Source organism: Mus pahari, chromosome 7 (assembly GCF_900095145.1).
Source record: "Mus pahari chromosome 7, PAHARI_EIJ_v1.1, whole genome shotgun sequence".
NCBI classification, from domain to species: domain Eukaryota; kingdom Metazoa; phylum Chordata; class Mammalia; order Rodentia; family Muridae; genus Mus; species Mus pahari.
Genome location: NC_034596.1, coordinates 37,056,612 through 37,075,767, shown reverse-complemented (window position 1 = coordinate 37,075,767; position 19,156 = coordinate 37,056,612).

Below are 19,156 nucleotides of genomic sequence, written 5' to 3'. Positions count from 1 at the left end.
GGGCTACCCCTTGTCCAGCCCCCATAGAGTAGGGTCAGTGGCTTAGATGCCCACCCGGGGCCAAGTGGAAAGTGTCTGGCAACCCTCCCATGTCTGCCTGCACAGAGCATAGGAGGAACTCTGGCCAGACATGGGCTATCCTCCCTCCCCCCTTCCCCTACCCCCTTTTAGTTCCCACATACTCGAACAATCTATTTTTAATTTTTCCTTTCTAAGTTTGCTATGCTTGTTCAAACTTCTCTTCATAATACTTAATCAGAGAACAAAGTCTTTGCTGGGCTTTTTTGAAACTTCCTTTGTTAATGCAATTAATCTGAGTCTTTTCACCTTAGCCTCAGGCAGACTTTTCAGGCAAGGGCAAAAAGTAGCCACACTCTTCACCAAAATACCACATAAACAGTCTTCATGCCACATTCTGAAATTCTTCTCCTTTGAAATCTCTTGGGCCAGGTCAACACAGTTCAAATTACTCCCAGCAACAAAATCTTCCATATTCCTACTAGAATGACCCATTAAATCCCATTTAAAGCATTCCACTGTGTTCTAAATCCAAAGCCCCCAAACCCACATTCTTTCAAATAAAAGCATGGTCAGGCCTATCACAACAATACCCCACTCCTGGTACCAACTTCTGTATTAGTCAGGGTTCTCTAGAGTCACAGAACTTATGGGTAGTCTCTATATAGTAAAGGAATTTATTGATGATTTACAGTCTGCAACAACAATGGTCATTAGCAGCTGTGAATGGAAATCCAAGGATCTAGAAGTTGCTCAGTACCACACAGCAAGCAGGCAAAGGAGAGAAAGGGAGCGGGGGCGAGAGAGAGGGTGGTGGTGAGGAAGTGAAAGAGAAAGAGAGAGAGAAAGAGAGAGAAAGAGAGAAAGAGAGAGAGAGAGAGAGAGAGAGAGAGAGCCTTCCTTCTTCCAATGTCCTTATGTAGTCACCAGCAGAAGGTGTAACCCAGATTAAAGGTGTGTGCCACCACACCTTTAATCCCAGATGACCTTGAACCTGGAGATCTCCCTGTCTTAATCTTCTGGAATCCATAGCCACTATGCCTCAAGGTCTTCATACCAAGATCCAGGTCAGAAACTTCTATCTCCCAGCCTCCAGATTAGGATCACTGGTGAGCATTCCAATTCTGGATTGTAGCTCATTCCAGATATAGTCAAGTTGACAACCAGGAATAGCCACTACAGAGGCCTTTGTATTTGGTGCATAGATGTTAAGAATTACAATGTGCCCTTGGCTGGAATTTTCCTTTGTCGAGTATGTAATGTCCTTTTCTATCTCTTAGGATAAATTTTGGTTTTGAAGTCTATTTTGTCAGATATTAAAATAGGTAAACAGCTTGCTTCTCTTTTCTATTTGCTTTGTATATCTTTTTTCATCCTATCCCCTGGGGTAATGTCTATCCTTAATGTTGAGGTATGCTTTTTGGGTGTATCAGGAGGATAGATCCTATTGTGGCATCCATTCTCTTAGTCTTCATATTTTGAATTGGGAGAATTTAGACCATTTGATTTTGAGAGTTATCAATTAGCAGTATTTTGATTCCTATCATACATTGTTGGTATTAAAGTCATGACAGCGGTAATATGTCTGTGTGTGTCTCCTCCTTTGATTTCCTAGCTTGACATTCTTTATTCTCTGGGTTCTCTTGGGTATGGCTCACTTCTTTAGGTTAGAGTTTTTCTTCTAATACCTTCTATAGATATGAATTTGTAGACAAATGTTGCTTACATTTGGGTTTATCATGGAATACTTTAATTTTTCTATCTATGGAGATTGAAAGTTTTGCTGACTACATTTTCCTGGGCTGTCATCTGTGACCCTTTTGAGTTTGTAGAACAACTGAGCTGATCTTTCTATTCTTTAGAATCTCCATTAAGAAGTCAGATGTATTATAGTTGGTCTGCCTTTATGTGTCACTTGGTCTTTTTCTCTTGAAGCTTTTAATATTCTTTCTTTGTTCAGCTTAATGTTTTATTCATTTCTTTCCAGTGCTTGCTTATGTTTTCATAGATTTTTAAAGGGATTTATTCATTTCCTCTTTAAGGCATCTATCATATTCATAAAGGCTATCTATGGTCTTTGTCTTGTGTTGCAGCTATGTTACAAGTTTAATGATTTATTGCTATGTTCTGAGGGGACTTTCTTTTCTGGCCCAGTCTATTTGGTGTTCTCTATGTTTCTTGTACCATGACAGGCATCTCCTTCTTTAAGTTAGGAAAATTTTCTTATATGATTTTTCTGAAAATATTTTTCTGTGCCTTTCACCTAGGTTTCTTCACCTTTCTTTATTCCTGTTTACATAGATTTGGTCCTTTCTTGGTGTCCTTAATTTTCTGGGTGTTTTGTGCCAGAAAAATTTTTATATTTAATGTTTTACTTATCCAAAATATCTCTTTCTTTTATCATGCTATTCAATATTGTTTATTTTATATATTTTATTCTGTTTGTGTGGCTTGCCTTTGAGGTTCCTGTTTGAGTTCCTAAATGTTTCATTTTCAGATTTCCCTCAGTTTGAGCTGGTGTCCTTTTCTTTTTGTTTGTTTGTTTGTTTTTTTTTTTTTGGCTACTTTGTTGTTTGTTTGTATGTTTGTTTCATATTTTTTGCTTTATTTTATTCTATTTCCACTTCCAGGCCTTGAACTATTTTATTCATTTCCTTCCAATGTTTGCTTGCTTTCATGGGTTTTTAAAGGGATTATTCATTTCCTCTTTAAAGACATCTATCATATTCATAAAGGCTATTTAAGTTCTTTGTCATGTGCTGCAGCTGTGTTAAAATTCTCAAGGCCCACTGTGGTAGGGTTGCTAGGCTCTACATATTGTCCTAGCTGTTATTGATTGAGATTTTATACTAGCATCTAGACATCTGGGTTTGTGATGATTGCAATTGTAGATTCTGATATCTGTTCTTGTTTCTTTTAGGTGTATATTTTCTTCCTGTTTTCTGTGTTTTCTCTTGTCCTTAGGAGAGCATGGTATAAGGATGTTGCCTGACAAGGTATTGCTCTGGGATCCTGATAGGTATGAGAACAGTGTATTCCAGGTAAAAGTTGTTTCTCAGTATTGGCAATTAATGTTTGGGAATTATGGTTCATTGGAAGAGCGGTTAAGGGGTGTTTCACTAAGATCTGCTTAGTCCCTTGGGAATGGGGGGCAAAAAGTGAGGAAAGGACAGGGCAGGTAGTCTGATACAGAGCTGAGGATGCGACTGGAGCAGAGGAGAATGGGTCAGGATCTGAAGCTTGCCTGCCTGCTTTGCAAGCCAACTTACTTCTCTGGCAGGCTTGGCTGGAAGACTCCAGGGAATGTCTGCTGGGGTGATGAGTCAGGGAAAGGAAGGCTGAAGATCTGCATGATCTACTAGAGATTCAGCAGGGAGAGGGCAGTGCATAGGAGGTGGTCTGCTACAGAGCTGGTAGCGAGGAGACTAGAGGTTGGATGTAGAGGAGAAGAGAGGAGAGGACAGGAAAGGAGAGGAAAGGAAAGGAGAAGAGATTTGTGGTTTGTTTACCTGTTTCCTGGCCAGAGCACACTATGGGTTCTCTGGGAATGACTACTGGATTTGGGGGCTAAGACAAAGAGATGAGTGGGGAAAAGGAAGATTGGAGGGAGTTATCCATATCATCCTCTGGAGAGAGGTGCAGGAAGGAGCAGGGTGCTGAGGTGAGTAATTTTATAGAGAACTAGGGATGAGAGTTGAGGAATGCATTTGGAAGAAAGGACAGATAGAAAGAGATGAAGATCTACAGTAAACCTACCTGCTTCCCCAGCCTAAGTAGTCTGTAGGTTCCCAGGGGTAAATTATTCTTGATTTAAATGTTTATATTGGATGCCTAAGAGGGAATAAAATACTCATACAAGGCAGATGGCGGTAGGGAACTGGGTGGGAGAAGGGATTGGGAGGGGAATGGAGGGTTTCAGGATCAGGCGTATGTAAGAACAGAAGGGGTCAGATGACCATGAAAATGAGTGGAAATCTGAAGTTGATGGGGCTGGGGAGGTAGCGCACATCTCCAGAAGGAGAAAGAGACCTGGGGTATGCCAAGGCTGTTTGATATCTATGGGAAGCTTCTGAAGAGAAAGGGAGGAGGAATGATTTGCGGTGGGGGTGGGGGGAACTGTCAGGAGAGGAGGGAGGAGAAACTGTGGTTGAGATGTAAAATAAATAAATGAATTACAAAAAATAAAAAGAAAGAAAAGAAAAAAATCTTTTCTGGATATGGAAAGATGGCTCAACTCTTAAAAGCTCTTTTAGAGGACCTAGGTTCAATTCCCTGCACCCACGCAGTGACTCATAATTTTCTATAATTCTAGTTCCAGAGGACCCACTATCCTCAGACCCACTGTAGTCTTATGACCACACACACACACACACACACACACACACACACACACACACACACAGAGAGAGAGAGAGAGAGAGAGAGAGAGAGACAGACAGACAGACAGACAGACAGACAGACAGACAGATTTGTTTGATTAAATACTGAGTATTCCAAATATAACAGTATATTAAAAAAATGAATCAGTCAAATGCTTCAATGTAGGCAATGTCTGACAGAAATGCAAATCATTAGGTATCAGAATTTATCTATTTTTGTATGTAGAACTAGATTTATTTTAAGCTGGACAGGGTAATGAATTGATGCAAATATCACCCCTTTGAATCTTCATACTAACTTTATGGGATAGGAAGGTAAAATTTATGTAACTATGAAAGTCAGAAAATGTTTATAATGATGGTGATGAAGACTAGAATGGTATGTAGACATATACCGCATTTATTGAGAGAATTTTCACAGAAATGTGGCTTCCACTGATTTCCTGATGACTCTAATTGTTCTATTTCAATGTTGATTGTAAGTGGTAATTATCATCCTTAGACCAGTTGCTATGTCAAAGGTCAATGCTTCCTTGGTGACATGAAGGTCTTCTGTCCTGTTTAGAACTGCAAAATGGAAATTCTAGTCAGTCCAAACCTGAGCCAACTCAAAATGTGAATGGCGGTTTTCCCCACAGAAATTCTAAGATCAAAACAAAAATATTTTCCTTGCATTCTGCCATGAATTCACTTATATTATATGTTATATTCTAAAAATAAACATTCAAGACTGCCTAAAATTGTATAATTCAAATCCCCACATAACCCTGAAATATGTTATGCCATTTAATCAGGAGGTAACTTGAAATTATTTTAGTATATCATGATACATTATAAACAAACCATAAAAGTTATTTAATATATTATCATTACATAATATTATGGTAGAGAGGGTCCATAACACCGATCTAGAAAAAAGGCCCAAAGAGGTTAAAAAAATATATAAATCTATCTTAGTCTCCATAAGTTACTAAACCCAAATCCCATAAATTGGTTATTTTAAAAACAGAAACTTACTCCTCACAACAATAAGGGTTGAAAAGCCTAAAATCAAGGGACCAGATGAAACCTGTTAGTTTGTATTCTAAGCTAAAAAACATGAATTAATTCTAAGTAAATAAACAAAATCATGAATGGATGACTTAATCACCTCAGCTTTCTATCACAGGGGTGGCTAGATCTGAGTCTTCTAAGGAAATTTACAACCAATCAGTTCATTGCAGACTTCACTGCACCAAAAGTGAATCAGTTGCTCTATTGATTAAAATTTTCAAAAATCTCTTCTTCAGTAAGACTATGTCTTGATTTCTGTTTCCACTGACTAAATGTTGAGTGTGAGAGAGAATTTCTATTCTGATGCATACAATGCTCCAAAAACTCATATCTACCATATTTCCTAACTGAAAGATGTGCTGGTCCATTCAGCCAAGAGCTTAAACATTATAATTTTAATATAGAAGCTGCGATCTGGAATAGAATAACTTTCCTGACCACTACTCAGTATTACCAGCTGATTGCTTCCATAAATGTAGCCACTTTCATTCCATATTTATTGCCCTCCAGTCTATCTCTCTCTCAGACATTGTTATTGGTAAAATGTTCTCTTGAGTATGTATTTAAGATCTGTTGCCCCAATGGATGTATCTGGAGGATATCATCCTTAGTGAGGTAACCCAATCACAAAAGAAGTCACTAGATATGCACTCACTGATAAGTGGATATTAGTCCAAAACTTAGAATACCTAAGATACAATTTGCAAAACACAAGAAAACCAAGAAGAAGGAAGACCAATGTGTGGATACTTCATTCCTCCTTAGAATAGGGAACAAAATACACGTGAAAGGAGTTACAGAGACAAAGTTTGGAGCTAAGACGAAAAGATGGAATATCCAGAGACTACCCCACCCGGGGATCCATCGCATCATCAGCCACCAAACCCATACACTAGTGCACATGCCAGCAAGATTTTGCTGAACCCTTGAAGGGACCTTGATATAGTGGTCTCTTGTGAGGCTATGCCAGTGCCTGGAAAATACAGAAGTGGATGCTCACAGTCAGCTATTGGATGGAACACAGGGTCCCCAATGGAGGAGCTAGAGAAAGTACTCAAGGAGCTGAAGGGGTCTGCAACCCTATAGGTGGAACAACAATATGAACTAACCAGTAACCCCAGAGCTCGTGTCTCTAGCGGCATATGTAGCAGAAGATGGCCTATTCGGCCATCATTCGGAAGAGAGGCCCCTTGGTCTTGCAAACTATATATGCCCTAGTACAGGGGAATGTCAGGGCCAAGAAGTGGGAGTGGGTGAGTAGGGGAACAGGGTCGGGGGGGGGGAAGGGTATAGGGAACTTTCGGGATAGCATTTGAAATGTAGATAAAGAAAATATCTAATTAAAAACAAAAACAAAAACAAAAAAAGGGAAAAAATGGAGTATAGGTCTAAACAGAATTTTCTAAAGAATACATTCAAGTTTTCTGAGAAGAAAAAAAAATGAGAGAGAGATCTGTTGCCCCACTAAGCTCTTAAAAGTCATTGATTATCATTTAAAAAAGCAGGTCATCTTATTTGAATTGAAAGCTTCTTGGCTACTGGAAACTTGTAGAAGTGAGCCTATTGCAAATAACTGCAAAGAGAAGGAACTATACCTATGAATGAACAAGAATTCATCTAAAGAAAGAGACTTGTTCCAACAATAAGGGCTGGAAAAGAAGTTCAAATGTTCTGTGCAAAGTTCAGAGTGGATAACTTTTCCTATTTAAAGGTCAGCACCATTTATGAAATGGATAACTTGTATTTGTAAACCTGACTGTTTCTTTCTTTGGTGTGTGCCTGTTTGTTTGTTTGTTTGCTTTTCATTGCTTCAGTACACAGTATCATAACCTTGTGAACACTGGAAAGTGAGATTTTAAAACTGTGACATGTAAGAACACTGTATTGTGTTGGAGTTATCCTTACAGAAATCGGCTGCTCTCAAGAGTGGGTTAGGAGCTTGGGGAGATGATAGCAGGATCAGGCATGTTGGTCAGAAACCATGGTTCACAAGCATCATCTACAGTCCATAGCCACATAAAACCTGCTGCTTCAAGTTTCCCAACACCAGAAGGTTATGTGTAAAATGCTTTCATGGGAAGTTATTTACCTCATATTTGTCAGTGAAACATCAGCTGTCTGCTCTGATTCATCTTAAGCATTTATTACACCATTAGTTGTTCTGGCTTTCACTAAAATCCCCTGTTTACGAGAACAGAACACAGATAGGTGTTTCAATCAGGAAGCCAGCATTTTAGTACCAAGCAGCCCAGGGTTGTCACATAGCCTCCCTTCCTTAGAAAAACTGCAAACCAAGGGCTTTCAGTATAAACTGGCAGTATTTCTCCCCCTCCCCCCACCACACTAGACTAGAGTTCCTTCACAATGCCAGCCACTTTTCTGGCAGTAGACATAAAGACCCAGGTTAAATCCTCCCCGCTAACACCATGTCTCAGTGCCAGACAGTCACTCTGACCTGCTTCTCAACAATTGGAAAGCCTATCTCCTTCAGCCCATTTTTAGATATTTTTCCTTGTTGTGGCCTGGATTTTGAACGTTTGCATCTTGTGTGCACTGTGTCGGATGAGCAGGCTGATTGCTGTCACCCACGGATGAATTTCACAGCCCTCATGCAGGGGCTTGCTGCTTTTTTTTTTTTTTTTTTCATGACATTCCCCATAATGAGAATGATATAGTTCAAAGAATCACAAGGAAAATAGGAATTAATAGTTTGCAGCCGAGGTGAGATGAAAGTCACTGTAGAGGAGACAATCTATCTGTTTACAAGTGAGGGACTGTGTGTATGCTTTTCCAACCAGTCTTCAGTGCAAGTTACTGGAATAGTCAGGTTATTTGCATTGTTTTCAGTGAACTCTGTAAGCCTGTTTACACAATGTATGTACGCCAGGATGTTTCATTTTTGTTCTAACTTGGAAAAAATTAGTCCTCTTCAATGTCTAATGATCTTGAGATAAAGAGCAATAATTATCATTGATCACCAAATATGAACCATGAGAGAGGCTCTGAGACACAAGGTCAGTAACTGCACAGTAAATGTCTGGAGGCCAAGGGCCACCTCACCAAGAACTCTCATTTTTGTGACTGAAAAACCATCAGCGATTGACTTCCTCATAAAGAGAATGGTAGGGTGACATTTGCCATATGCAGACGGTCAGAAGATACAGCTTCAGACCCAGGTTGACTCAGCATGTGAAGGCTACAGTTTAAATACTTTTTTTTTTCTCATTTTCCCATATACTTCCTAGGTCTCATTTTGACTTCCAAATTCCTTAAATCACTGCCATAGTTTCAAGATCTGTGCCTATATACCATTCAGGAAGTATTCCTGATTGCGGGTGTCCAAAGTTTGAGGCCAGTCTGGGTTACACATTAAGATGTAATGTATGTGTGTGTGTGTGTGTGTGTGTGTGTGTGTGAGAGAGAGAGAGAGAGAGAGAGAGAGAGAGAGAGAGAGAGAGAGAGAGAGAGAAACAGAGACACAGAGATAGAGACAGAGACACAGAGGCACAGAGGCAGACACAGAGACAGAGAGATAAGGGGAGAAGAAAGAATCAGAGACTCCTTTTCCATAACTGTTCAATAACATCTACATTTCTTGGCCCAGGTTATCAATTGTTTTTCTTTCTCCTTTTTTTAGATATTTTCTTTACTTACATTTCAAATGTTTCCTTTCCCTATCTCCCCTCTGGAAACCCCCTTTCTCCTCTCTCTCCCCCGCCTTTATGAGGGTGCTCCCCCACCCACCTACTCCCTCCTTCCCACCCTGGTATTCCCCTACACTGGGATATCAAACCCCCTTAGGCCCATGGACCTTTCCTCCCACTGATGTTCTGAAAGGTCACATATGCAGACAGAGCTATAGGGCTATAGGTCCCTCCATGTGTACTCTTTGGTTGGTAGTCCAGTCCCCAGGAGCTCCTGGGGGCCTGACCAGTTGACACTGTTGCTCCCCCACCCCATGGAGCTGCAAACCCCCTAGCTCCTTCAGTTCTTTCTCCAACTCCTCCATCGGGGACCCTGTGCTCAGTCCAATGGTTAACTGCGAGCATCTGCCTCTTTATTTGCCAAGTTCTGGCAGAGCCTCTCAGGAGAAAACTGTATCAGGCTTCTGTCAGCAAGCACTTCTTGGCATCTACAGTAGTGTCTGAGTTTGGTGTCTGTATATGGGATGGATCCCCAGGTGGGGCAGTCTCTGGATGGCCTTTCCTTCAGTCTCTGCTCCATACTTTGTCTCCATATTTTTTCCTGTGAGTATTTTGTTCCCCCTTCTAAGAAGCACTGAAGCATCTAAACTTTGGTCTTCCTTCTTGAGTTTCATATGGTCTGATAATTGTATATTGGGTATTCTGAACTTTTGGGCTAATATCCACTTATCAGTGAGTGCATACCATGTGTGTTCTTTTGTGACTGGGTTACCTCACTCAGAATGATATTTTTAAGTTCCATCCATTTGCCTGCGAATTTCACGAAGTCATTGTTTTTAATAGCTGAGTACTATTCCATTGTGTAAATGTNCCNCATTTCCTGTATCCATTCCTCTGTTGAGGGACATCTGGATTGTTTCCAGCTTCTAGGTATTATGAATAAGGCTACAATGAACATAGTGGAGCATGTGTCCTTATTACATGTTGGAGAATCTTTTGGGTATATGCCCAGGAGTGGTTTAGCTTTGTGGGAAGTGGCAGCAAAGACAGCGCCCTGGCTCATTGCCAAGTCAGGTAAACCCCTGCTTGTTTACCAAGCACCTGAATGATCATGCACACCTGAATGATCACACGCACCTGACTGATCATGCGCTGCCCGCCTGATGCATAGCGTCATACAGCATGACACTGAGTCACGTCCTATCAACGCACACCCTGTCTGCGTGCATGGCTCATGAACAGAGCATGCTGAATGCTGATTGGATGATGAAGAGTGATGAGAGACGAGTGCAGAATTGGGCAATCCCCCAGAACCGAGAGCAGAAGCTAGGGAATAGGGAATAGAGCTGAAGCAGAAGCTAAGGGATAATAGGGCAGAAGCTGAAAGAGAATAAAGGAAGCTGCAGCAGGAAGCTGTGGAAGCTGCTCAAACCCTGCCTTGGAGTACGTGTCGTCTTTGCCCCACCTCTGCTGGACGGAGTGTGGGGTTCGCTGCATAGCTTGGTCATCAGGTAGTACTTTGTTCAGTTTTCTGAGGAACTGTCAGACTGATTTCCACTGTAGTTGTATCAGCTTGCAATCCCACTAACAATGGAGGAGTGTTCTTCTTTCTCCACATTCTTGCCAGCATCTGCTGTCACCTGAGTTTCTGATCTTAGTTATTCTGACTGGACTGAGCAATCCCACTAAACTCAGGGACTAGACAAGGCTGCCCACTCTTTCCCTATTTATTCAATATAGTACTGAAAGTTCTACCTAGAGCAATTAGACAGCAAAAGAGGTCAAAGGATACAAATTGAAAAGGAAAAAGTCAAAGTATGATTATTTGCTGATAATATGATAGTATACTTAAGTCACCCTAAAAATTCTACCAGAGAGCTCTTAAACCTGATAAACAAGTTCAGCAAAGTGGCTGGATATAAAATCAACACAAACAAATCAGTAGCCTTCTTATACTCAAAGGATTAAAGAAATTAGGGAAACAACACCCTTCACAATAGTTATGAATAATATAAAATATCTTGATGTAACTCTAACCAAACAAGTGAAAGATCTGTACAAGAAGAACTTCAAGTCCTTAAAAAAAGAAATTGAAGAAGATCTTAGAAGATGGAAAGATCTCCCATGCTCATGGATTGGCAAGATTAATATAGTAAAAATGGCCATATTCCTGTAAGTAATCTACAGATTCAATGCAATTCCCATTAAAATTCTCACTCAATTCTTCATAGAGTTAGAAAGAGCAATTCTCAAATTTATTTTGAATCACAAAAAATAGCAAAAACTCTTCTAAACAATAAAAGAACTTCTGGGCGAATCACCATTCCTAATCTCAAGGTGTACTACAGAACAATAGTGATAAAAACTGCATGGTGTTGGAATAGTGACAGGCAGGTTGATAAATGGAATAGAATTGAAGACCCAGAAATGAGCCTGCACACCTATGGTCACTTGATCTTTGACAAGGGAGCTAAAACCATCCAGTGAAAAAAAGACAGCATTTTCAACAAATGATGCTGGTTCAACTGGTGGTCGGCATGTAGAAGAATGAAAATCGATCCATTCTTATCTCCTTGTACAAAGCTCAAGTCTAAGTGGATCAAAGACCAGTACATTAATAGAAGAGAAAGTGGGGAAAAGCTTTGAACACATGGACACAGTGGAAATTTTCCTGAACAGTACACCAGTGGTATTTGTTCTCAGATCAAGAATTGACAAATAAGACCCCATAAAATTACAAAGCTTCTGAAAGGCAAACTGTCAATAGGATAAAACCGCAGCCAATCCTATATCCGATAGAGGAATAATATCTAATACATACAAAGATCTCAAGAAGTTCGTCTACAAATAACCATATTATCAATTCTTCAAGACCTTCATTCAGTACAGGGAAATATGTTAACTGAAGTTTAAAGGGTATACCTTAATGACTAATCAGAGCATGTAATGTAAGTAAGGTAAAATCAAAATTTCACCTATCCTATCTCTAACTCACTACACAAAGAAGATATCTCGGAGAAGAATATATTATCCTCATAAGACTTAAATTCTTTTTTAATATTTATATGGTTTTATGAATTTATCATCTAACATTGTTGTATACTGTTAAAAGTCAGTAGGGCAACTCTTAATCCTTGAAAGTCTTTCCTAGAGATTGGGACAGCACCAGCTTAGATGTTTTGTAAACCCTGTCTTTAGCAATAAGTTATCTAGGGACTGAAGAAATTAATAGCACCTGAATTCAGAACCTTTGAAATTCCATCACAACTCAGTCTAAAGTAGCATTTTTAATGTTCAAATGTTCTCAGCACAATTACAAGATCAACAATTCCCTGATTGAACAAGTCCTTTGAGCAATGTAAGTCCACATATAATATAAGACAGCTATCAACTTTGGAAAATCAAGCTCTACCCCTGTTATGTGCATTCACAGGCCAGATGTATATCTGCATGGACACTTAATCACTATCCAAGCTTGCTTTACTTGCACAGGAGAAAAGGGAAGGGAATTCTAAACTCTTCTTTAGTCACTCTGGTCCCCAGTAAACTTCTATAGTTGAAGAATAAACAACCATGCATGACTATAAATTGAGTTTATTTATACATATATTCATGCAGTTAGTTATATACACAGGTTTTCCTCTTTCTACAGTGCTGTCAAAATATACATGCTACTTGCCTTGCCACAGTTATGCATCTAAGTTAAAAAAAATGGACCACTCTTTGGTAAATGCAAAACACAGTACAGGGTGCTATTTTCTTTCCAGAATGAGGATTTTAAAATGAGCCTTGATGTCAAGATTTGTTTCTCAACTCAAGTTCACTCATAAAATTAAGGAAAACCTGCGTATATAGCTAACTGCGTGAATATATGTGTAAGGAAAACTCAATTTATAGTCACTCATGGCTGTTTATTCTTCAACTATAGCAGAAGTTTACTGGGGAGCAGAATGACTAAAGAAGAGTTTAGAATTCCCTTCCATTTTCAGAATAAGATACTGTTTTGGTTTTTGTTTTTTTTTTAAACAGGTAGGATCAAACAAAATTGAGTCTGTTACAGTTTTGGTCATGCTAAGGCAGTCCTTTGACACTCTAGTAGTCAAAGTTTGCTACTGGGTGTTTGTAGACACCACAGGCACATTATTACTTAGGTGGAGCCATTTCAATAGCTGGCTGCTCTCGACTGTTTTGTGACAATTGTGTCTCATTTCACACTCAGGAAAAAACTTAATTCCAAGAGCCAAGGATTCCTAGCTGTTACCTCCTAGGTACTAACCTCAATTTTCACTGTGGGTCTCAAAGTCAAGATTTTAAAATATCGGTACACTATCACAACATGACATTAAATTGCTATTGAATTCTTCTTGCTCTTTTAAATATTTTCCTACAGAGAGAGCCTGCTCCTGGATGATTATGTTATCTTTTTTGATGGAATACGATAACACATTTTTAAAGCATGGAATTTCCATATATCATGTTCTGACAACTGCTGTTAGGTGCATACCATTGCTTGGAAATGTCAGGCCATACTTCACTCGACATACTAAGTAAAGGATTTTGATAAATTGTAAAATTCCACACACTTTTATGAGTTAAATGGTAGTATAAAGGGTTGCAGGTCAAAGGAGTTTGATTACAGTATCTCCCGAACATAGTCCTGTCCAAGACTCTATACCCAGCATCCACAAGAGGCTGGCTAATCATTTTAGAAAAAATTAATTAATGAAAAATTTAAAAGATCACAGAATAATACTATTTCTTTAGCAAATTATTTAGTACGCAGGAAAATTTAATTTTCCAAGAATCATGTTTATGTAGAAGATATAGAAATCAATAAAATAATGAATCTAAAACTGTTTCCTGTCAGAGTAACTTTAGGAATGTTACTCTTTCAATAACTAGTGAATGAGAAATACTACTTTTCAAATTTCACAAATAGAAGCACTAGTTTTCTGTTATTTTCTAAAACTAAATTCACAGACTGTTTAATGCAAATTGTTAGAAAACTTCATGGACTTTGATAAAAATAATATATGGTCACAGGAAAAGAAGTATTTAGGATATGTATAGTATTTCTGAAAATAGATATAAATATTGAAGTCTCTAAAAATTATTTGCGTGAAGCATTCTGATGGATTTAGTTTGTACACAATGGCTTAGACAGGGCACTTATTTCTTTTAAGTCTACTTTTAAATGCATGGAGAAAATTAAAACCAATGTTGTTGGGTTTTTTTTGTTTTTGCTATTGTTATTCCTTAGAATAATGAAGTATAAATATCATGCAAGCCAACATTTTATGTGAGTGATGACTCTTTTCTGCAGTGAAAATCAAAGGGGTAGTTATTTTATCCCCAGATATCCTTAGATTATTCTAACCTCAGGGCATATATGAGAGGCTATCATCAATGCCACCTGTAACTTTCCTTGGTCTAGGGCAATTTAGAGTGTAACTTTCTTTTATTTATAATTCCAGTTTGAATCAAAGCATCGACTACCCCAAGCACCAGTGCTCTTCAATATCTAATTTCACAGTTTTCTTAACACATATTTCATGTTATTTATTATAGTCAGAGGCATCCCAACACCTTGTCTATCTTTGCTACCTTTTAAATGGTTTCTCCGGCAAACCATCAATCACAAATCATGAAACATATTTTAGCTTAAGTAAGATCAGCAAAGAATGTAAACAAGGCTTGTATGTTCTAATTGGAAGCATTACTCACATCAATAAGTGATAAATGCTAGTTCTATGATAGAGTGTTTATTTCCTAGATGCATTTGTAATGGAAAGTATGGGCAAGATTAAAATCTCTAATCACTCACTAACTTTGAGACCATAAAGTTATTGACAAATACACAACCCAAATATTTTGTTTTCAAAGTAATTCAATTTGAGTTTTATATTTTCTTGGTATTACTAAAGAAGTATATATGTGTATTTTACTTATGCCATTCTCTGATTAACCAGAGAGCATATGCAACTTAAAACAATGAAAATAAGTTTATGAGAAGGTTTCTGCATATTCCAAAACCTTGTTTAGATTCATGAATCCCCTATTTGATATTTGTATTAAGCTAATACAAGTTTACTAAAGCATTTTTTCCTTTAGAGCATTTTGCTAATATACACACTATATTAAGTAAATTCTGAATGATGTCTTAAACACACTAGAATGAATATGTTCCCAAATAGGAAAGAGTATGCTTCCTTCATAAAATTTAATTCAGAGAATAGAGATGTGCTTACTTGTTCCATGAAGTCAATTGTGCCACCGAACCACATTAGCCAGGTGATGCTCATCCACTTTACAGGTAATTTATCACAACAAGAGCACTGTCTCAGGAATGGTTCACACAAATAATTTTGCTTAGGCAAACACCATTTTCCAGTAATGATAGAACAAAACAAACTTTCAGAGCATTTATGGACAGTGACATCGCACTTTCAGTACACATTTGCCAACCTGTCTCACTTGTTTGCAAAGGAATTAACTGTGGCAAGAAAATCATTAGAGCCATCTGCTCTGGTGGTGAGAAAACACATCTATGATTATTTTATTATAGGAGCAAAGATGAGGAAACTGTTTTAGAATGATTTGAGCATCATTTACCCTAAATTTGACATTCTAGCTTTAAAAAAATCACATCATTGTCTGTTCTTGCTGAGGCTTTTTATAAATTCATTTACTTAGAACCTCAAGTAGAGATGCTAAGAGAGTGTTGACTTCTTCATTAAAATTAGATGTTACAATGATCTAAATTTGTAATGTGTTTTTATATTTATTAAATAAGAAGTGAGAAAATAAGTCAATTTTTTGTTTGTTTGTTTTTTAAGTACCTTCACAAAGTAGTTTCTTTGGTTGCTTTGAAAGAGCAAATAAATCAATAATTACTCTTGTGACACAAAAACATACATTCATGTAATTTGAATCCCTATTGTACTGGTGTTTGCCATGAGTGTGTAAAAACAAGAGGGAGAAATGAGGTTAAGAAGAGAAGTCAAGAAAGAAAATTCACTGATGACTAGGATTTTAAATACTATGTTGATTTGATAATATTCAGTGTATGCTTTCCTTTGTTCTTTCTTTCTTTCTTTCTTTCTTTCTTTCTTTCTTTCTTTCTTTCTTTCTTTCTTTCTTTCTTTCTTTCTTTCTTTCTTTCTGTGTGTGTGATCCCGCACCTGACAATCACACCTTAAATGAAGAAAGATATCCTGGGTTCAATATTTCAGAGAAACTCAGTTCATTATGGTAGAGACACATCAGAGGAGCCCAGTTCATAGCCACAGGACTGTGTGATATAAGTTATTCACATCTTTTTAGAGCAGGAAGCAGAGACCATAGCTGGAACTTTTCAAGACCTATTCTTGTGAGCTGCTTCTCCCAACTAGGTCTTGTCTATGGACCCCTGCCCCCCCCCGCCCACATACATACATAAATAGTGCCACTATCTGATGACCATGCATTCAAAACATGGTCCCATTGTGAATACTTAAGAATCAGACTATAACATTACAATGTATATATTCTTTACCATAAATCCCTCTATCCTCTGTCTCTTGGAATAATAATTTTGGAAGGATCACTATAGAACCGAACCTGTCCCCACACTAGTGGACTTAAATCCAGTAGATATTTTGTAACTAAATACACATTGAAAAGACAGATAGATTTGTGAATAAGTAGACAGATAGACACATACACTGTATCCAACGAAAGCTCAATTAAAGAAAAGAAATTTACTGAAGTAATAAGTAGAAATTAGAAATTAGAAATGTCTTTTTTTTTAAATCTATGTTTTCAGTTCAGAATGAAGCAAAACTGTTGTAGCCAAAGGGCTGCATGAAAATGTTTAATCTGTGGGGTGAGAATTATGCTGTCTACAGCTTCATAGCTGCGTGAACAGTTGTTTGTCCTGTAGAATACAAAAGATGTGGTCTGGTCCATTTTACAAGGGTTTCACATAATCCTATGAGAATGATAAAAGAGCAGATATGTTAACTTAAAACAATGAGTATATAATCTCATATCTTATGTTTGTGCATGCAAAATGGAATTTACTAAGTGGTAGGTTTGGGGGGGGGTTCATTACTGCAAAAAACAGCTTAACAAGCTACTAGGTATTTAAGTCAGCAAAGACCAAAGGTGGTTGCAGACTAGCTGTGAATGTCTGATTTCCCACTCTATTCTTTTTATGATATAATCTTAGAAATAATATTCTGTCCTTTCTCTGATATTCATTTTAAACAAGTTTTCAGGTTCTGGTATATTCAGCATAAGAAATTAAGCAAGATATTAAATCATGGAGAGAGGTATTTAGGGGTCATACTAGTGGTTACCTGGCTTATACTAGGGTTGGTGCCCTTCTTCACTGATTCATCCAAAATATGACTTTTCTCTAACTTTCAATAATTTATTTTTAAATTCAATCATGGCATCAATCAATTTATTTATATACAAGTCATTAATTCTTTCCTCCTATTAATTGAACAGAATTTTTTTCTTCTACCATGTGAGACTATGAGATTTGTAACTATAGTTATCAACTACCAGTTAGTGGAGCACCTACACCAACCCAATCATCCTCACACATGTCTATATGATCAAATTGCGTATTTCTAACTGTAAATTCCCACATCTCTGTCTTGTGTCTTACATCACCATCCATGCCTCTGCTTACTTCCAACCAGGTAAGGCAATTTTGACTCTATGTACATGTATTTATTTATGTATCGTATTGTTTTTGTTTCAAATAGACTGTCTATACCCTTCATCTTCTGTACCTACTTCACAGCTTCCCAGCCAAGTTTAAGTTCGAACAGCTGAGTCCACTGTGTGATCTCTCCATATCTCCACTGCGCTCTGATCCCCTACCTCTCTTATGCTTCTCTAGCAAAGACTAGCGGAGACCTTCTGTCTACCTAAACAACATTTTCTCAAATGTCTTATCTGGGCCAACAGCCCATGGAATTTCTTAGAAACACACATTGGGAGACCCTACTATAGACCTGTTGAAAATCCATGTCTGAGATTCAGACACTGTTTTACATAGCCCGGCAGGTCATTGAGATGCGTGAGAGTTATAAAACTGCTGTTCAGACAATGATAAAGTTACAATGTCCTTAAGTAATAGATGTTCCTCACTCTACGTCAAACGTTGCTTCTGCTGCATTTCAAAGTGATACCTTAAACGTTTCCTACCATGCCCCAAAATATTATCTGATTACCCACTTTCAATTTTCTTTAATATATTCTATGCCCCAAGGACCTTAAAACTATCCTCATCTTTTTGCTTTTATCTGCATTTATGTTTTTCATAACCATCTACATCTTACATAAATTCATACATAAAACCACTATTACCTGTGACTCTTATGTCTTGTCTACTTCTCCAGGTGAGACTCACAATAGCAAGTCTATTTGATCAAGAGAGCACAAAATAATTCCACTGTAACTTCTAATTCAACCAGTAGCCATTTCCCCATTAGTGGCTCCTGAATATACCTAGTCCTTTTGCATTTCTGTCAGCCTTATAGAAAATATTTTATTGGATGGATTAAAATAATATGTCTCATAGGACTATAGCATTAAGAAAATGCCAGATAGTAACTCTTCTCAGAAATTGAGACTATTCTTCTTTAGGATCACAGGGAAGTTCAACGAGCAATGTTTTCCTAAAAATAAGTTTACTGTGTCAGGAGCTTGGAAGAAGTCCTGACCAGTGAGGGGATCCAGTTCAGAGAGGAAGGCTCTTGCGACAGAGCTCGCTTGAGAAGATTAAGATGATTTCAGCAATAAAAGCTGAGTATAAAAGCAAGAATACAACTTGAATCTATACACTAGGGCTGGGGCCTATACAATAGTGCTGTTTAAGTTGTGAACTTGGGTATGAGTGTGTAAATTGGTAAGTTCTAATTCTCTCTAATTCTGATCCACTCCCACAGCACTGAAACCCTACAGTAATGCTTTCTCTTCTTTCCTTCCTTCCTTCCTTCCTTCCTTCCTTCCTTCCTCCCTCCCTCCCTCCCTCCCTCCCTCCTGTCTCTTCATTCCTTCCTTCCT